Genomic DNA, 22,739 nt, shown 5'->3' on the forward strand with positions numbered 1-22,739 from the left:
CAAGCTTATTAATCGAGGCCACCCCTATAACAACCTTATCAGTCGCAAAAATCTTTGTTTGAATCAATCGTCGAGCGCCTGGCCCTTTCTCAGGAAAAATTTCAAAATAGAACTGAAGCTCGCTTTCAAGTGCTCGAGAAGCAAATAAGCCAACTTACTCAAACCATGGGGAGATTAGAGTCACAAGGGAGGCTATCATCATAAACTGAGTCAAATCCAAGAGATAATATTAGTGCCATCATGCTCCGAAGAGGTACAATTGATGAACAACCACTCCCAAAGGAAGTAAGCGCAAGATCCCCGAAGAAAAAAGAAAAACCCGAACTCCTAGAGGGAAGAAGAATTAGTTGACGTAGAATCCCAAGAAAAGAATAAAGATGAATCGCAAACTAATTATGCGCTATCTCCCTATGCCGTTTCGCCTCCCTTTCCTGAAAGATTCATAAAAAGATACAAACAATCTGAGGAAAAAGAAATCTTGGATGTATTACAGAAAGTAGAAATAAATATTCCTCTTCTTGAGGTGATCCGGAAAGTACCAAGGTATGCCAGATACATTAAAGATCTTTGTACTAATAAAAGATGACTTACCGAAAACGAGAAGGTGAATTTAGATAAGAAGGTCTTAGCAGTTTTCCAACGACCTCTTCCACCGAAGTATAAGGACCAATGTATAGTTGCAATACCTTGTAAATTTGGTGAGGTTAAAATCAAGAGAGCTATGTGTGATCTAGGTGCCTTTATCAATGTAATGCCGCTCTCCGTCTATAATTTAATTTTCGCTGAGCCTTTGAAGGAGACGAGAGTTACACTTCAGCTCACCGACAAATCAATTATTTATCCTAAAGGACTCATAGAAAATGTTCTAGTAGAGGTAAACAACTTAATTTTCCCTGTTGATTTTTATGTGATTGATATGGAAAATGATCGTAGCAACATTGGTTCTGAAATCATCCTCGGTCATCCTTTTCCGAGCACGACAAATGCAAAAATTAACGTTCGAAGTGGTATTCTTACTATGGAGTTTGACGGTGAGATTGTAAAATTTGATGTTTATAAAGCAATGAGATACTCGGATAACGTGCATAGTATTAATTTTGTTGGCGTTATTGAAATTGTTGATGATGAATCTAACTTTGTTGATGATTTATATAGGAAATCGGATGATAAAAAAGATGACATAAAGGGGTTGAAAAATATTTCAGTTGTTGATTCAGATTTTATCTTAACTCCTTTAAAAACAAAAGATTTAGGCACCAAAAATTAAGTCGAAACCATCAAGGAATCGTTTGAAGAAATCAATATTTGGTAAAAAAAGATGTTTTGACGACCATTCTTTTCGACAAGATTTTTAAATTGGGAAATATCCGAAGAAATCTTTATGAGAATTTTGAATTTTCGAATCTCATAAGGATTTCTTAGTTGGAAAAAGCGAATGAAGTGGAAGTGTTTCTCATGGAACCTATAGTCTGAATTAGTTCATCGAGCTAACGACGTTAAACAAAGCGCTTTATGGGAGGCAATCCATTTTTAATTCCATTGCATTTTTATTCTTATTTTATTTTAATTCGTCTAAGCAAACTTCATTTAATTTTTATTTTTATTTTTCAGGAACCAAATGTTTTTAATCAAGCTTAAACGATGACAATTAGCAAAATTATATTCGAACAGTGCAAAATTCGGTCCCTAAGTGGTAGCACCTATCGTGCATAATGATGGAACAATTTTCCCAACACTATGCGCACCATTTCATTAAACGCGCAAGTTAGAATCTCCTCTTAAAGGTGCTCACGTTAGCTAACCCTTAAAAAATTGTCACCCATTTTGTAACATGTCTGCCGTCGCTCATCACACATCTCCCATTCTTTCTCTCCTTTCACGTCGGGCTCTCATCTCTTCCTTATCTTCACTTCTTGAATTTAAAACCATTTTTCTTCTCTACACCACTTATCCCTTATTTTACTTACCCAACCAATTTCGCTCATGTTAAAAACCCCACCCCTCACATGCCCTTCAATTTAAACTCAATTCCTTCATATTCCGAAATCAGTTATCTTTCCCCCAGAAAACCCATACATAGTTCTTTACTCTCCGTCGTGCTCACTGTCACCGACCTTACTACGACGTTTGTTCCTGCTACTGCCCTTCTACCGCTCATAATGGTTCACACAAGAAACCAACAACACCATGATGACATGCTACCAACCGTTCCTGGTGGGCGTTGCCAGCTCAATGCGCTGACTTTCGATTAAGTGCCTAGCAATTCCAAGCTACAACAGCTATAACTTACTCCACGCCTGGCGCGAGGCCGAGATCACACACCAAATATGCCACTCGTTTCTTACCATTCGGCGTTCGTACCCACTAGATGAAGCACTGTTCGTTGTCCATCTCTGCCGCACTCACTGTCTTCTAGTCCATGTCAAACGTGGCCTCCTTTTTCTCTTGCCATGCCCATCGGATTCCCCGTTGTATTCAATGCATTCAGCGGCATCAGACAATACTCCGGAGGTAAATTCTAATCCTATTTCCATTTAACCATTAATAATATACCATCCAATTTATGGTTTTATAGAAGATTTCGATGTTAGTTTTCCACCTACCGCACCGCCTGATGATGTTTCCAGTTCACGGCATCAACCCGAGCAATCTACTTCATCGTCCCTATCCACCTCAATCATGGCCATGACTGTGGTCGATAATAAATTCAGGGAGTTATATATTCCTTCTCTCGTACTTTAATTTTACGTTTCAAGAAAAAACACTTTAAGTGAGGGGAGTAGAGTCTAGGTTGAATTTCCATTTGCTTATCTTTATATTTTGATGCTAGTATGTGTCGATTAGATTTACTAAATATTTATTGAATTCATTTGTCTTGTTGAATATTTTTTGTATGCCATGCTTATTTGGGAACATATAATTTTTTATGTTAAGATATTCTTGATAGCGGATAACATGAATTGTGATCAAGTTAGATTTCTTGTGATATTCCATGATTTTTTTGGTTAAAATATACTTAGCTCAACGCATGAAAACAATTTGGTGAGATTTGAGCCTTTACGAGTATATCATTTTGCTCTCATTTTGTAGGATTGAGTGTGTCGAATTTGATATTGGTATTCTAGAACCTGCATTTTAAATACTATCAAGATTACACATGAACATGATGCTTAGAAATAATTTGGGCACCTTAGGATTAACCACTTCGTTTTCCCCACTAAAATTGCCTACCCATGCATTTTCCCCTAGTTAACCACTCTTGAGCCTATTTCCATTATTTGTTTTCACCATATTTATAAACCCAAGTCTTTTTATTTTATCCCTCTTTTCAACCATTTTCAAGACAAGTGAACACTTTATCAGTGATTTGTAACACCTCAATCTTTAGTTAATTAACATTCACATGGTTTGTTCATAATTAGGTAGAATATGGACAAATAGTGGGGTGAGATGGGAATAAAATAAGGATTTTTCATCCACTTGCATTGAACATTTTCCTCAAGTGTTTGCCCCAACACTCCATCCTTATCCATATCTCTCTGATGTAGGATTCGACTTGTTGAATAAACTTCTTACTTATGATCCTGAAGAGCGTATAACAGCTAAAGCTGCTTTTAACCATGAGTGGTTTCGTGAAGTTCCTTTTCCCATGAAAAAAGCTTTCATGTCCACTTTCCCTATCCAGCATGCTCAAGATAGGTGTATGAGAAGAATGCTGGAGAGTCCAGATCCTTTGGAAGAGCAACATAGAAAGGAGTTGCAGCAAGGGGAAGTGGGGACTGGGTGTGGCGAATAGGGTTTTTTTTATAGAAATCAGTTTCAGCTGAAATCCATAGACGTTGGAGAGAAGAGGACAGGGCATTATTTGTTTTCCATTGATGAAGAAAGTAACAGTAACCTTATACATCAAAGCTTATTGCAAGTGAAGAAAGAATGTGGTGATCCGAGACAATTTTTGGGTCACGAGGAAGTGCTGAGGTTTCTCGAGGATTTTGCATGGGACTTTGGGTTGATGGAGCTGATTCGAATTGAACATGAAGTGGTTCGGGTGGAGCGAATTGATGAGACTAGTCACGATTGGTTTGTTGAGTTTAAGACTCGAGGGGGTGAGTCAAGCTGGGAATCTAAAGAGGATATGTGTAATGAGGCTCCCATTTTGGTAATGTATCCTCACCTTTATAGATTTGGCTAAGAAAATGTGAAGTAATAACCTCAATTGGCATTCCATGAGAGGACCGAGAGGAAGCAATCCTTGAAGAGTTGAAGCTTCTAATAGAGAAAGAAAAGATTTGTACATTCACGTGATCTTTGACGCATTTGCCGCTGAGGTTTCTTTGTCCGAAGCCGATAGAGCAGTCGGCTAAGCGTTTGATAGACCATCGTGATCTTTCATGGATGTAGTAGCAAGCTATTGAACGGCTGAAGAAAGAGCAGAGGTGAGAGATGTTTGAATTTTTGTAGCATAATTCGTAGATCAAAATCAATGGAGATTTTGAAACCAAATAAATTAATAAATGTAAATTGGTTCAGAGTGCACATGACTTTGGAAAGTAAAAAGGGATTAGTGAAAGAATTCACGTGGTTGTGGGGAATTGTAGATAACATGCAAAAAGGGGTAAACCACAAGGTATGTCATCCAAATTTGGTGAGATCTTTACCTTGTCTCTTAGTTTCCAAGTGGTTATAGTTATGCCATAATAGTTTTTACAAGATCAATTTAGTCCATGATGTTAGTAATTAAATATTACCAGCTCTTCAAGTTTTTAGTTATGAAAATTGGGTTTCCAAATTATTAATTAGATTCTAATAAGTCATTTTTTTTATATGGCGAGGAAAATTATTAGAAGTCGTATTTGTACGATAAATTATTCGTGTTCGTTAGAAAAAAATATTGGAAGCTGGAAATCAAGTGCTGAGCTGGAATTTAAGACTAATATTTTGGGTTTTGTTGATGTTCTGATTTTGAGGTATGTTTCGCCAAACTCGAACCTGGTAAGTTGTTTTGAAGATTAATCACCCAATTCGATCCGTTTTTCAGAATTAAACTCCGTTTCTGATGTAATTTCTGTTGATATGCATCTAAGGAATTATTGGAAGTTGAATTAAAGATTGAGGGCGTTCAAATGGAATTTAAATGGTCGATCGATATGAATAGAAATCGAGGTAATACATTACTACCTCTTTATGCTTTATAGAACAAGTTGGTATTGGTAAATGCATGAATGGAAATGTTTGGTCTCATATGTGTAATTAATGAAGTTATACACTCGATATGAATGCGGTAGAAAGTAGGTAACTGAATATGGCTCAGATGACTATTATAAGAATTGGAGGACAGCTGGAATTAAATTTCAAGTTCTGGAATTAAGTGACAAAGGAATCAACCATGGATATGTAAATTATAATTTATCTCATTAAAGGTAATTGTATGATAAATTATGAGAATATTTCGATTAGGTAAAATTACAAAAATACCCTTATATTGTAAAATGATAAGAATTATCCCTGGAAGTTGATTAATAACTCTTAAAAGACTTATTGATCTCATAAAACTACAGATGTGTATAAGAAATGCTACTTTGTTTAGAAAATTTGGATAATCAATTTTTAACCCCAATAGGGTTTGTGCAAGTACTAGAAGTCTGTTAAGGGAATCAATTCAAGATCAGTGAATGTTCAAGAAAGCAATTAATCATAGGATCTCTAAATTATATTATATTTTTTTAAGAGTTAATACCGAAATTATCTAGTTAAGAAATTACGAAAATGCCCTTAAGAGGTAAAATAGTCCGAATTGACCCTGAATGAGAAAGTACTTTGAGGATTCGTACTTAACTCAATAAATTACGGATTTAATTGTTAAGATCCTGTACTTATACAAAAAATTCCTGATAACCTGTTGGTAACTTTTGAGAAGACAATTGACCTGAAAATCTCTGAGTTAAGAATAAATTATCGAGGGTGTTCTTCTGTCAAAATTGTTCGAAAGGTCTGGAAAAGATGATACGTTTGAATTAAATAATAAGATCATATGGAAGGAAAGGATTGGAATACACCATATCTATAAAATGACCAAAATACCCCTAAAATGGAAATAACCCAAGAATATCACCAAGCTCAGGAATGATTGAATACCTTTGAGCTCCGAAATGAATGGAATAAAACGAATTACCAAAATACCATTATGGCCTAGACTAAGTAGATGTTTTGAATTAATTAAGGAATCCAAGTAAATATGGGTGTAGTACTACCTTTAAAAGTTATGGAACACAACTTAAGTGAGCCGATCAACCTTAATGATATGTTAGTACCTGAATGAAAATAGATATTATTTGAACGCGTGTTCATCTTCTCAAGTTTGGTTCGATGATAATTTTGGAAATATTCAGCTCAGCAACTCTAGATCGCATTCAATACTAAGAATTTTATATTTGTTCGACAAATCAACCACGAAGACCGAACTGATCTGAAAGGAAGTACAATATGTATCTCGAAATTCAAAAACGTCCGGAATTAATCTGGAAAATTCTGAAGTAGTTGGAATAGACTTGACTGCTAAATGAACTGGGTAACCTCAAGGATTGAGGATTAAGTAAGAGATTGAAATAAGCCTGAAAACTCTGATGAACTTACGTGATGTATCATCCCTATAGATTATGAACCATAAATCAAGTACGCCGGTATTTCCTGATATAGTTGAAACATGGAAATGAAATAAAGACCATTAGAATATCAGTTCGTCTCCTTAAGTTATGTTCAGTGATGACTTAAAAGTGATCTATGGATAAGAATATTTGGTATTAAAGAGTAAATACCTATGAAGGTTAATGAATTTGATAAGTTGACAAGTATTAGTTCTGGGAGTTATTCATCTGGAGTTGTTCGATAATCTGATCAATCGACATAGATTGTAAAGGTCCTGAATCTTCGTTATTCCTTATCAGCTCAAATCATTCTGGTCATATATGAAAACATAAGTAACTCATATGTATAGGATTTTGAATACACTTCTGATTACGTAGAGTTTCCGATAAATGTCCGAATAAGATGATCATGATAAGCATATTATTAATAACTGATGATTTTGTCAGTTAACAAACTCTTCTAATAGTGATTCTAATTTCCGACATTCTATCGGTAAACTGAAGATTTGTGTTTCTCTGCCCAATAAGATTATCTTGTATCTCTAAATAATATTTGGAAACTCTAGTGTGTTCCCTACTTATATGAATATTTTATCTGATTTCTGATTTGAATTCTGTTTTGACATCTGATCTGAAATCTGTTCTGATTCCTAACATGGTTTATGTTCTGATATCACCACGCTCAGGAATGATTGGATACCTTCGAGCTCTGAAATGAATGGAATAAAACAAAGCACCAGAATTACCAAAATACCCTTATGGCCTAGACTAAGTATATATTTTGAATTAATTAAGGAATCCAAGTAAATATAGGTGTAGTGCTACCCTTAAAAGTTATAGAACACAACTTAAGTGAGCTGATCAACCTTAATGATATGTCAGTACCTGAACGACATAGATATTATTTGAACGCGTGTTCGTCTTCTTCTCAAGTTTGGTTCGATGATAATTTTGGAAATATTCAGCTCAGCAACTCTAGATCGTATTCAGTACTATGAATTTTATATTTGTTCGACAAATCAACCACGAAGACCGAACTAAACTGAAAGGAAGTACAATATGTATCGAAATTCAGAAACGTCCGAAATTACTCTGGAAAATTTGGAAGTAATTGGAATAGACTTGACTGCTAAATGAATTGGGTAACCTCAAAGACTGAGGATTAAGTAAGAGATTGAAATAAGCCTGAAAACTCGGATGAACTTACGTGATGTATCATCCCTATGGATTATGAACCATAAATCAAGTACGTCGGTATTTCCTGATATAGTTAAAACATGAAGATGAAATAAAGACCATTAGAATATATGTTCGTCTCCTTAAGTTCTGTTCAGTGATGACTCAGAAGGTGATCTATGGATAATAATATTTGGTATTAAAGAGTAAATACCCTGGAAGGTTAATGAATTTGATAAGTTGACAAGTATTAGTTCTGGGAGATATTCATCTGGAGTTGTTCGATAATCTGATCAATCGACATAGATTGTAAAGGTCATGAATCTTCGTTATTCCTTATCAGCTCAAATCACTCTGGTCATATATGAAAACATAAGTAACTCATATGTAAAGGATTTTGAATACCCTTCTGATTACGTAGAGCTTCCGATAAATGTCTGAATAAGATGATCATGATAAGCATATTATGAAATAACTAATGATTTTATCAGTTAACAAACTCTTCTAATAGTGATTCTAATTTCTGGCATTCTATCGGTAAACTGAAGATTTGTGTTTCTATGCCCGATAAGATTATCTTGTATCTCTAAATAATATCTGGAAACTCTAGTGTGTTCCCTACTTATATGAATATTTTATCTAATTTCTGATTTGAATTCTGTTTTGACATCTTATCTGAAATCTGTTCTGATTCCTAACCTGGATTCTGTTCTAATATCTTATCTGAATTATGTTTTGATTTCTGATATCTCCATTTATCGGTAGAGAAATGTTTTATCTGGGGGTTTATTGTTGGAGGAAGATTATCTGTAGACTCCTCGGCTTTGTGCTCAGGGTCTAAATGGCATGTGCAGTTAGGTGTATGGTTCTGGGGAACCTACACATTTATGATGTGAACGGATGGGAGTATATATATATATATATATATATATATTTGGTTTAAAAGATCTGTATCTTTTTACTACTTTTACGGGAACACACTAGAAAACCTATTTTGATCTCTTGAACCTAGACATCCGAAATATTTCCATCTGAAATGAATATTATCTGTTACTACCTGCGATATCAATGGACCTCAGCTGAACCTAAAAATCTGTAGATATCTGAACCAATAAGGAAATATATGTTTATTTGTATCTGCAAGTTCTTCAGCATCATCTGGTAGTTCTGTATTACTGAGCTTTTGGAAGCTCACTCTAATACTCACCATTTCAGGTTAAAAAATTGCACCAGTACAACTATCAAAATCAGTAAGGGAGTTCTTCTGGCGTTGCTTGCAGAGAATGGTACATGTGATTAGGGGGCATGTAATTGTATTTTGTTTTATATACGAGTCTGAAAATCTATTTTATTTTTAAATAGTGACAAATGATGTTAAAGTTTACATGTTCTGATAAAAAAAGTTTTAAATTTTTTGCTATTTTTACAGTGGGTCGCTTCAGTGGCCCTAATGTGACACTCCAGATCAGATCGGGTTAACCACATCGGTCTGAGGGGGTTACATATATGATCATGCTCCATAAATAGGAGAATTTTTTATATGTTAGAAAGGAAGTCATGTGACAAAAAAAATCTTCTTTGTTTTGAAAAAATATAGCATCAGTTTGGAAAAAAAATTGAGAGAAGAGGAAAAAGCTTTTTGAAGACAAAAATAGAAAAAAAATGAGAAAACTGGAAAAACAAAACAACAACAAAAGTACGAAACAATCAAATTCAATTCGAAAGGAAAATGTGTTGTTTGATGGTTATTGTCTTCTTATCTTGTTGTACTTAGTCGATTGAGGAGTATTACTTATTATTTGTAGTTCCTTGTCTTGAATTTTAGCCATATTATTTACCTTTTCCCCCACCTTTACCTAAGCCACGTTACAACCAATAAAAGACCCTTTGATTTATGCATCTTGTTCTTATTAGTAGTGGATATTTGATTTACTTGCAGGCTTATGGTAATATCTCGTCGGTTCTGACATTAAGTGTTTCTATACCCCAAACACATGAGTGATTTGAGTGAATCCCGGTAAGGTGTTGAGTTATGAGCATTGAGATTGATGAATGAATGGATGTTGCAATAGTTGTAATTGGTGATGTTCAATTGATTGGTGTCTTCATTTGGATGATTATTGTGGTTTCTACCTTGCTTTCTCGAATGTGAGACTTGACAAAGAAATGTAAATGTAATTTTTGGCAGATTTGATTATATCATACTTGAGGACAAACATGAGATAAGTGAGGGGAATTTGATGAGTGTTATAAATCGATAATATTTTCTCATTAATTCTTTGATCTTATGGATTTGTTGTTGCTAATTTTGTTGTGTTATGCTTATTTTCGTGTAGAATCTTACTTCCCATAATCAGCAGTAAAACAGGCGCATTTTGTATTTTTTTATTATTTGGTCACGGCTGGAGACATGGGCACGACTCTACGCATGACACAGTCTGATATGTCAGTTTCTGGAAGGTCCAGTCAGCAGCAGTCTTCTAGAAGATCTAGTCAGCACCTTCTAGAAGATGGACAGGCAGAGATATCTTAGGAGATTTATTTTTAAATTTTAAAGTTTGAATTTAGAAAACATTTGGAATTATCTTTAGGATTATTTTTTATTTTTATTTATATGTTTATCTCTAGGGTTTTATTGGCTATTAATACCCTCTTGGAGTAAGCCTAAACTCACAACTCAGATTTCAATCTTCTTCTTACTTCTAGTTTTATAAATTTATTTCTTTTCTTCTCTTTTCAAGTTTTCATTTTTATTTTATTTTAAGTTTTATTTTTTAAAATGCTAAGTATGATTTCTATCATACTTAACTAAGTTTTCCATAGCCAAAGGCTAAAGCGATGACTCAATTCTGAATCATGAGAATCAAAAAACACCTCATACCCTATAGGGTTAAATTCTCAATTTTCTTAAAACTATATTGGTGGATAGTCTTTCTTAAAATCAAAACGCTTTCACTTCAAAAATTAATTTTGGCTTAAATGATGTTATGGTTTACCGTTAGGATTATATAATCAATTGATTTGAATTTCCTTGAACACACTTAGCAAATGGTACGCTAAGGGAAATTGGGATCGAGTTCGACTTTCCTAGAGAAAGCATAATTCGAGTAGGGTTTTTTCAAAGCGCTTTTAAACTGTTTTGAGTTAACAATTATAGTCGAAGTTAATCCGAACAAGGATTGCAATTCCTAAAATAGATTTGGGAAAGTCAATCACCAAAGAGGAAAATGAGCTACAAGGATTAAACCTTGCAGACTCAAACTGGCATTTAACTGGAGGAAAAATCATATTCAGTGATCGATTGGAATTTGAGGCACGTGAAAGCCTGCGGCTAATTTCATCGTATTGGTTTTTAATTTTACTTTCTTCGATTCTTTATCTTCCTTTGAATCATTTTTTTCTTATTCAATTTCTTAACAAACCCCATTTACACTTTACTTGCATTTTTTTACCTAGATCAAAGATCAAGAACAATCATTTCAGTATCTTCCTTAGTCCCTGTGGATCGACCCTTACTCTCTCTATACTATTATATTTATTTTTAATGAGATTAAGGATAAATTTATTTGATAGTGAAAACGACACGTTGTCAAGAATTCATCAACTTTTAACTTATGATATCGATATTGTTCATCCAGTATCGATACCCAGACCCAAATATCACCTATTTTCACTTTGAAGTATCTGTATTGTTCATTCAATACCGATACCCCTTGCCCAAAACTTGCTCATTTAACCCGAAAATTTTTAAAAACTTTTTAACTTCCTCACTTTACTCTCTTTTTAATCCTTTAAACTCAACTACACTTATTCAAATCAACTTATATCACTTTAATACATCATAACATCCAATATCTAACTAGAACACTTGAAACTAAAAATCTTACCAAATATTCAACTTTGTTGTTAATCCTCTCTAACCTCTTAAATCTCTTATTCTGGCCGATGATAAGTCAAATATGACTTCAAAATCCATTTGCAAACTCTTTCTCAACAACTCACTTAAAAACCCCTTATATCAATCTCCCATAACTTGTAATCTTTTAGTTTACTTCTCTTAAAACTTCCTTAAGCTTTCCTAACACTTCAAGAATCAAAACCAACTTAAAAAATGAAAGGAAACATTAACTTGAGACCAACTCATGTTACCAATTGAGCCACGGGAAGAGAAGAAGAATATAAATTAACCAAAGTCTCCATATTTTTCTTTACCCTTTCTTTTCTTTTTCCACGTGGATATATATAACACCAAACAATGAATTTTTAATTATTTCCTTATCTAATGACCATTATGCCCTTTCAGCTTTCAATCTTTGTTATTCAACTTACACCTATAATTTCAAACTAACTCCTTGTACTTTTCAATTTTTTGAAATTGACCATAAAATTTCAAAAACTTACATTTTAACCACTAGCCCGATTTTTGGGATGTTACACTAGTCTTTCATTCTTGCATGAAACATGTTGTGTTAGATTGCAACTTCATCCTTGAGCAAGTACAAAGTGGATGTCTTTGAGTCTCTCATATCTCTAATCGTGACCAACTTGCCGATGTTCTTAATAAATTGTTATCGCGCTAACAATTTTTCATTGTCCTCAATAAAATTGGATTCACTTCACCGTTGTCCATCTTATGGGGGTATGATAGGATACTGCCGCAACAAACTTAATTTCGATTTTTGTTGTTGTGATTCTCTTCAATTTTAGCAAAACCTTTCTTTATCTTATCGTTGTATTTAAATTTGATTACTCCAATGTTAGTTATAATCATTGCTTAATAAATATTACTCATGGTTGAGATGAAATAATGAAAAACTATAATTCTCTTGTAGCGTATTAGAGTTCCCTTCTCTACACAGATTTTTAACCCTTTGTAGTGACGGTTCATACCCTTGCATATACGGTGCTCGAATTCAGGACCTCAATAAATAATAAAAAGTCCCTTAATCATTTAGATCACTTGGTTTATACCTATTTTATATTAGTTAATAGGTTATATAAGCCCACATATCTCAATTGAGTTTATAGTTAGTTTTATAATTTCATATCCATTTAATAAAATAAATTTTATGTCCTTTGTAAGTCGATTAAATACTTGAATATTTAATTTATTTTTATATTTTTAATACATCCGCTTTAATAACAATTGGTTTTTAATCGAGTATTAGGATTTACTTGTCGATCAAGCAAATTTATGTATATATATGCCTTTATTTCATAAGAGTGATTTACTTTTCAATTAAATAAACTTAAGGTTCGTAATTTTTGTAATTAAACAAGTCAGAAGCTCTGATACCAATTGTTGGGAGAAAACACAATAAAAAATAATAATGGAGATAACACACTAAATTACGAGGTTCAATAAAATATCGTCTACTCCTCAGGCACCACCAACGGATGATAACTTTACTATCAATAAAATATTACAACAAATGAAATTCCTTAAAATTCTCAAAATACTATAAAGTAAGAGAATGAAGAAAAAAATGAGAGAGAATTTTTGGGATGATTTCAAATGAAAATGCTTAGACTATTTATAATTCATTTCTAAGGATCAATTTACAAATAACATAATAGTTTATGGATCAAATATGAATTTTCCCATGTACAAAAGTTGGCTACTTGCTAATTCGCCAACTTTTTAACTCGAATCAACTTATCAATACTTGGCATCCATTAAAGCCACTTGTCAACTTGAATTTATTTTTATGGTAGAAAATTTGAACTTAATTTTTTTACTTGTAACAAAATCAAACTTGAATTCTTACCAATTTTGACCAATGACTTACCAAATTATAGGCTTATAAAATTACAAGCCACACACATAACAGACTGCAAGAGCTAGAAGGAATGCCATTAGCATCATTTTGAAAATACATAAAGCTTTTCCAACCATATATATAGGAAATTATTTTTGACCAATTGATATTCTTTTTAGTTAACTTGAAATAATTATTAGATTAAACAAATTCAATAACACATTTGTATTAAAATGCAAGGATTTATATGTTGTCCAATTTAAAATACAATTCATAAGGCATTGCCAAAACCTCAAGATTGGACATTGTTATGCTTATTTAGGATCTTTTCTATAAAAAGACATTTTCTATAAGTCATATTAGGTTGTACATCTGCTTTTATTTCTCCGAAATTCTTGGAAGTTTTCGGAGTTTCATATCTTTAGATTAGTTATATCTTTTAACATGATTTCTGACATGGACAGATGAATGTGACTTTCTAGGGGAACAATTGCACACCTATTATTTTAGGAAAAATGTTAAATTTAGTTTAATTTGTTATGGAAATGAAAAAAAATAAGTCCTAGAATAAAGTATTAAAATATTAGACCTCATTTTTTAATTTCTAAACCCATCACTTACTACTGATAAGCTCATGTGCTCTGTCAGAGTCAAATATACTATATGATAGTCATATATATTTACCCTGCTAGCCCATAGATAGGTAGCCATTATAACTCTAGAACTAACATCAACACCAAGTGTAATGCCCCGAATTTTGGGTTAATAGTTTCAGTCAACTTGAGACTCGTCAGTAGAGCCCATTAGATTTTCCAAGCCAATTTTCGAATAATTCTTTAGAGTATTGGGCTTAGGTTGGCCTAATAGTTATAGGAAAGTTGTGTTTTTTAAAGTAAGTAAATAATAGAGTGACCTAAAGTGTAATTTACCCTTTTTGTTAAAGCTGAAAACTTTCCCCCTCTTTTTATATCATTTCACGTAACCAAACTCCCATAATATCTCACCCACTCTTCTTCTTCTTCATTCCTTCCATTAGTTTTCATTTCTTATTCCTTTCAAGAGCCAAGTTTCAAGTATTCTAAGCTTTGTTGTATCCAAGGTAAGAATGTTTTCCTCCGTCCTTCAAGCTTTGTTTTGAGCTTCATTTTATAAGTTTTAGAATTTGTTTTCAAAAAATAGGTTTTATAGAAGATAAGGGGATCCATTAATCCAAGCTTGGTTATAGTGTATTCAAGTTACCTAGAGTATCTTAAGCTTTAATCTAAGAGCTTAGTTAGTTTAGTAAACCCTTTTTGTCTTTGTTTAGTAAGAGAGGTGGGAGAAAACTCTAAACAAATAGGGAAATAGAAGTTTCCCTTTGGTTAACTTGAAAGAGTTTCTAGCAAGCAAGAAGCAAGGTAACACATTATCAACTCTTCCATATTCCTATTGATCATTAAAAAAGAGTTCTAGCTTGAGAGTAAGTTATGAAGCTTAGAGTTAAATGTTAATGGTAGATTACATTATTTGTGTTATAAACATGATATAAAGCCTTATTTATGCTCCTTGTAATCACATAAGACTTTAAAGAATGTTTGGAGACCTCACTATGGTCTTTGGGATTGAAATATAGTATTTTCGTATTTGTTTTATGACTTCTACAGGTAGAGTATCGATGCTATAGGGATAGTATCGATGCTTTTTCTTTGTTTTGGGCAAATTCGTGAGTTTCTGGGAAAGAGTATTGAAACTTTGGGTCATAGTTTCGAAACTCCCATAAAGTTTTGAAACTGGGTAGAACAGAATGTTTAAAAGTATTGGTATTTATATAAAATATCAAAACTTTTGCAGGAGTATCAATACTCTTGGGCTAGTATCGATACTTTCAGTCTGTTTTAGGTAAAAAGTTCAGTTTCTAAGGGAATTAGACTCAAGGTACCCAAACACTTTAGTATTTCCTCACATAAGACTTCAAGTGAGAACATTAATGATGTTTAATTCAAATGTAGAAATGAGAATAACGTAGGGTGAAATAAGACTTGCCTTGTTTGGATGCTCGAGAAAATGACCAGAACACCCGAGTTCCTTTAAGAAAGATAGTAGAGTTGAAAGTATAGATTCGGTCCGGATATCCTTAGGAGTGCGCAAGGCACTTTAAGCTGACTAGTTTGGGCGCAAGGTCCGACATCAAGGAGTGGGATAGTCGAGAGTGGTGTCCAATGCAGAGATTGCGGGGGCCACATTCTTGATAGACTAGAGGGGTGTGTGAGCTCCGAGATGCAGAACCCTCAGTTGCACCATGATGTCTACCATAGAATAGAGAGTGAGTATACGAGTATACTCACTAAAGCATAACAGAACATACCAGTAGACCAGATAACAGTAAAGTTGATAGCTTGAGCATTTCAATGATAAACTTTTAGTATGTTTTAGTTGTTAGTGTGGCACTGATCTAGTTAGCTCAGCCTTCAGATTGTTTTTCGTGGGCATGTCAGTAGATCGAGAGTTTGAGGAGCAGTAGATAGATCAAGGTCCAGACCCAATGCAGATTTCAGAGTACGTCTCAGTAGTTTTTTAAGGACGAGTATATTTTATAAACCCTGTTGTATCAGTTGAGTCGTAAATTTTATTAAGAGTCGGTTTGTAATATTTTGATTGTAAATATTTATTTTGGGAGCTCCTTAGTATAAAGTTTTAAATTATATTATTTCATGGATGTTTTATTTGTGGAAATGGTCATTTTATAGTACAAAAAAAGTAAGGTGTTGGTCAGCTACTCTGGTGGTTCCATGTGATATCATACATCGGTCGACTTTTTGTCGTACTGGTCTAGGTTGTTACACCAAGAATTGGTATATAATTTACCATGCAAGGCTAAAGATGGAAACTCTCTAGGTCCTTCTACATTGTTCATCATCTTCTTCAGTACAGTAGAACAATCAGTCATGACTTTATCATCAACAAACATGCTACCAATCTCCTTAGCAAATGTTTCATTGAACAGATTTTGGACCGTAATTAATATACTCAACAACAATTGTCTTCCGATACTAGGTGGAATATTACAGGAAAAGTTGTTGGCAGTGACATCCAAGTAAACTACAATCGACAACCAATCCATTTCATTAGGGATCAGACTGAAAAATAGTTCAGAGAAAGGTCTAGAATTTACAGCTTTGAACAATTTTAAATGTTGGGAACTCTCCAGGAATAAAATTATAGTAAATGACAAGGTAGAGGAGGTTTTTAAGGTCCAAGTCTTTACATGCATGTAAAAGTATTTATGCCCGATCCTATCATTAATCATTAATGGAGTTTGAAAATGATATTTAACCACTTTTTAAAATCAAATCTTTAAAAAGATTTATCAAGTGATCTCAATAATCAAATAGAGTGTCGTTCTCTCTAAAAATTTTGGATTTAAATTATTACGTCTACAAAAGTATATGTATTATCAATTAAATATAACGAAATGGGATGAATGTTAAAAAATTAAATATTAAATCAATTGGAATAACAATCGAAACCCGATAATTTACTAAAATTTGGGTGAGTTTCATATTAGTTAATAGGCTATATAATCCCGCATATTATAATTGGACTAATACTTAGTTTTGTAATTTCATATTAATCTAGTAATTTGTTTTCCGATCAAACAAACTTAGGCATATGATCCGTCATGTATATATATTTGTGTTTTCAGAAGAGTGGTTTGCTTTTCAATCAAGCAAACTTAGGGTTCATAAATATTTTTGTTTTCAATCAAGCAAGCAAGTGTTGATAATGGCAAGCAGTCAACCTTGGTTTCAAATGACGGTAGATTACTCTCTAACTCCAGTCAAGGCTCCTCGTATTTCCCATATCGAATTTCTAATTCATATTCGTACGTTTCTTAAGCAACAATGTCGGTCGTTGTTTACACAAAATCAGATGATTCGAACAACGAGTCTTAAAAGGATATTGGATCAAGCTTTCTCCAAATCAAACTCAATTATAGAGAAAGAGAAGAAAAAGAACCGCAATAGTAAGGGATTTGACAATGTGAAAAGGATAATATTTCGAGTTAAAAAGTTTGTGAGGAGGGAACACAATGATGAGTTAGCGGCAGCAATGGCTATGGAGTTGCCGATGTGAAATGCTCTGAGGTTAGTTCCAGCGACGAAAGAATCGATCAAATCTTTGAAGAAAGTGAAGCTTGTTGAAGGTTATGGAGATGGTATTGAGTGCATAATTTGCATGGAGAAGTTACTCCAGTCTAAATCGGAGGTTGTCACTTCCATGCCATGTTCTCATCTCTTTCATGGAGATTGTATCGTGGCTGAGTACTGACCATCTCTGCCCATTGAGTGCATGATGTCCGAAAACATTAGGATATCTATTTTCGATTAGATTAATTTGGTGAAGTTTACAATAAACTTTGAGATTTGAGTCTATAAGATGAATGCTATCATTTTTTTATAATTGTTATTGTTTTCTTGTTTGATTCGAATTAAACTTGATTTTTCTAAATGATTTTATATGATGTTTATAAATTTTTTAACGAACACGAGCAACAAAAACTTTTAATGAGCACAAATAAAATATTATTCAACTCGTGATCGACTCGCTCAATAAACATCTGATAATAACATGTGTTATCTTATCCAAATAAAAGTGAAGAACATAGATATTTTATATTAGAAGATAATAAACTTAGAAGCTGATTAGAAAAGTCGTTGGTTGATAATATATATATATATATATATCTTCATGATACGGTTCAGAAAAGAAAAGAAAAACTTGACGTCTTTACTTTTGTTAATGAAAGCGCTTATGATCATATCCTATGTTTTTTATTTTTTTGATTCAATCCGAAAAAATTATATGTTCGTGTATGTTATAACAAGACTTTGGCTCTTGAACCTGGGAAAAAAATTAAAGATTGAATGTTATTTTACGTCAATTTCTTTTTTCAAAAATTGGGATAGTGGAAGTAAAGTTTTGAGAATATGGTTTGTCGTATGAGGTAATTTCAGGCTGATAATTATTGAACTCTGAATATTTGGAGGAATGGAATTTTGAACGATGTGTGCAAACAATATGACGTGTTAAGATTTAGGTTCATTTGTGAGGTTGTTTTGCTTACGAGGGTGTTCAGAATTTTGTATTGTGTTTTGGTATGATCAGATATTGTCAAAGTTGGCTATTAGGGAGTGCATACCAAGTGACCGCTCAGGGGCCCATATCTTATTGGATCCTTAATTTTTATTATATTTTTTATTGTTATAATTGAAGTCGTTATCTTTATAATCGACGCATTTAATTCTTTTAATCTTATTTTTTTACATTTATAATTGATAACTCTATTTTTTGATCTTATTTTTAACCTTTATAATTGAGCTCTTAATTTTTTTCAATTTTACTTTTTACCTTTATAATTAAAGCCTCTAATTCTTTCAATCCCATTTTTACTTATATAATTTAGGCACCTAATTTTTTTTTCAATCACACTTTTTACCTTTAAAATTGAGGCGTCTAATTTTTGTAATCTCACATTTTATCTTTGTAATTGAGGTCTCTAATTTTTTTTCAATCATACTTTTATTTTTATAATTTAAGCCATTAATTTAATCATTTCCATCATTTATTAGTGTAATATTAAATTAATTATTTAAAATAATAGAATAACTTTTGTTTTATAAGGCTTATTTTTTTAGTTTCGCTTAGGACCCGAAAACGTCGGAAACACATTTTGAAAGTGAATCGATAGACTTTCGACGTAGCTCAATGATTTACGAAGACATTTGATTCATATTTCTTCTAAATTTTCACTTCTTTTCTTTAATAAGGAGGCTATATGTCACATCTTATTGGTCTAAATAAATAAAAAATAATAATATTGATAAGGAGAGAGAAAATGATGTGTCATATCTTATTCGTTAAATTTTAGTGATGCTTTTGTTAAAGACATAATATAAAAATATCTCGAACGTTTGAGTAAATAGTCATTTTGATTTTAATTTTTTGGATTGTTTTGAATTTAATATTTTATTTTAGAGTAAAAAATTATTAATACTTGTTTAAATATTCACTTTAATCCCATATTTTTTTAGTATTTTGACTTCAAATGTTTCGTTTTAGAATAAAAAGATTCTTATTTTAGAGTGTTTATCGTTTGTTGACTAACTATTTCCATCAACGTTTTTGTCCAAAATAAAATATTAAGGTCAAAATGCTAAAAAAAAAGTCAAGCTGAGTATTTAGTCAAATGTCCATAGATTTGTTTTTATAATTATGTCTTTGCTTAAAACAAAATTTTGGTGAGTAAAATAGAAAAGTGATAATGATTTGGTGACTAAAAGGAAAAATGATAATAATTGGGTGACTAATTATATAGTTTATCGAAATAGTTTTCATAAAGTAAATATGAAAAATATTTTCCCTAAATCAAACACAGCCTTGTTGTTCACATGCCCCGCGCCGCGCAGCCTACGTCTTTCTCCAAAACCCTCGCTTGCCTTCAAGTTTAGGGAGACCATGAAATTCAAAAAGATAACTTGAATATTGATTTTTACTCGACTCAGAGAGACTTTGAGTTACATCCCCTCTGCTTCTGCATCTCTCTTCTATATTCCATTTTCTGTATCGGTTCAGCAAAAATAAATATCAAGAGAAGCTGCAAAATGGCGCGTTCCAAGGTCCCTTCAAAGAAGCAGCAAAAGAAAGGCATAGATTTCAAAGTACTTCCATTGCTAACTCTCCTTTGTCTGTTTTCTTTTATTATTTCGTTACTTTTCAACAATATATATTTATTTGAGTTTATGTACAGAAAATTAAGAGAAAGCTTGGCCGTAAATTGCCTCCACCGAAGAATGCCACTAATACTGAAATCAAATCCAAAGGTGTGAATCGAGAATTTAATATGTATATCGAATTTTACTTTTGAACCAGGGAGACTATTTGTTTGATCGGAAAAATAAAGAAATAGATGAATTCGAAACATTTCTTTTGCTTGCAAATAGAAAACATTCTTGTTAGCTTTCTTAGTGACCTGATTGATTGATATCCGCTTTTTATGTGCATTGTGGAGCAGCAATTGTGCTTCCTGAGCAGAGTGTGGCAACAAACAAGGAAGGCTTAGCTGTGAGCAAGAAAGGATTGACTTTGAAAGAACTTCTTCAGCAAACATCTCATCATAATGTCAAAGTTCGAAGAGGTTACTTTTTTATGTTTTTAAATAAGTATAGGCTTTTATTTTTCAATTGCTTTATTTTAATATTGAATAAGCTTCTTCATTTTTTATTCTTTGATCTGTTTGTTGAGTATACTTTTATGAGTCAATGTTTGTACTCGAGTTCCATAAATCAATCTTGATGTAAGTTTTGTTCTCTTTGAAGATGCATTAATTGGCATCAAGGATTTAGTCATTAATCATCCAACAGAGCTGAGGCTGCACAGATATGCAGTTATAGAGAAACTGCGGGAGCGCATAAGTGATTATGATAAAGTAGTTAGAGAAGCATTATATCAACTGTTTAAGTCTGAAATTTTCCCTGGCTGTGCTGAGGTGATTTTTCCTTCCTTCTTGATTGTTTTACTCTTATTTTCAAGCCAGTGTCTGTTTCTAGGGATTTAGTATAATAAATGTATAGCTGCATGATTATATTATTGGATAGAGACTAGTGATGCAAATATCTTAATGCGTTAGCCTTTAGTGTTAGGTATTAGATATTCAAAGGGTGTGTTTGTACTAGTTTATTTTGTTTTATTGCGTATCTGCAAACAAGCCGGAGAAATGCTAAGTGGGTTTGTTGTTTTTGTTTAGCTATGAGTTTGGTATTGTTGTTGTATGTTGATGTTTCTCATAAGATGTTAAATTGCTCTTGTGCTTCATATGAAATCTGGATGGATTATGGAAGCATGCTTAAGCTCGAAGGAATCGGTGTCATTTTTAGGTGTATGTGAACAACATATTAATGTTCTTATGAACAATAATTGAAATTGCATGTGTGGATGTGTTTTAGAATTTTAACCTTGCCTTAGAATTTAGTTTGGTTACCATCTTTTCTAACTGTGCTTTATTTGTTATCCTATGAGTTCAGATATGGCTGTATCTATTTTCTTTCATTTATTATTTTTATTGTGATTGATCTTTGGCCATTTAACTGACAATAGGTTCTGGCTTTTTCTGTCCAGGATAATGAAGGACTTTTCATCTCCCTGTTGATGACTTATATTTTCAATGCAATGACAAATTTAGCTATTGACATCCGCTTGATGGCTTTCAAATTTTTTAATCTTGTTTTGCAATATTATCCTCCTTGCTTTTCCTTATACGCTGATAAGGTACATGAATTTAGTCATTTTATCGATAATTGCAATTATTATGTTTTTAGCAGCATTGTGAAAATAAGAAGCTTGTTAAGGAATTAATATATATAGTGCAGAAAAAGAAAAGTTGCATTAATACTTAATAATATTAGATGTTTAAGCTTTTGAGGTTTCATCGGAAGAGGGCATTATGATCTTTTTAAACTGTGAGCCTTTTGTTAGGATGGTGATACTCCCATTTTGAATTAATTTAAGTAATTGTTTCTCTTTTTTTCCCCTTTTTCTCATACGTGTGTTTCTTCATTTATTTTTTTCATAAGTAGATTCTTCAGAGCTATGAAGATATCTTAAGGAAAAACCAGTTTTATTTGGAAGACAAGGGAAAGCTCAAAACTACTCTTTCGGGGTTAGTCTGTTGCTTGTCACTGCTGCCAAGCAAAAAGCCAGAATCTGATAAGGTATGTTCTTGTTGTCAATCATGTGTATACAACCATTCTTGGCTCTATTAATTTGGAAAAAAAGTTGTTCTTTTGTAATAATATAATAAATTAAGTTGAAAGTTTTAGTCACCATTCATGATACCAGATTCTTAATGTCTGTATTTATTTCCATTAAATTTATTAGAGTATTTCAGGAGACAGGATAATACATGCTTTTGAGCCTGATGCGCCCACAGCAAATGCCAGTATGTAAAGCTTAATGCACCTTTTCTTTATTGCATTTTGTTTCTCCTTTTTGTTGGCATTCTATTCCACTACATGAATGATGGTAACACTTAAATGGAAAGTGCATTGTCTTGTTCTATATTTTTATGCCCTGCGTAAACTTTTCTCAAAAAATCTTTAATTATTAGGTTTTCTGCAACATTTTC

The 22,739-nt window shown here is 32.8% G+C and overlaps 1 pseudogene; it reads left to right on the forward strand.

The window, feature by feature from the left end:
• The first annotated feature begins 2,380 nt into the window (after positions 1-2,380).
• LOC120165565 overlaps positions 2,381-22,739 on the forward strand; it is a 28,451-nt pseudogene continuing 8,092 nt past the window's right edge.

This window comes from Hibiscus syriacus, unplaced genomic scaffold (assembly GCF_006381635.1).
Source record: "Hibiscus syriacus cultivar Baekdansim isolate YM2019G1 unplaced genomic scaffold, ASM638163v2 tig00111584_pilon, whole genome shotgun sequence".
NCBI lineage: Eukaryota > Viridiplantae > Streptophyta > Magnoliopsida > Malvales > Malvaceae > Hibiscus > Hibiscus syriacus.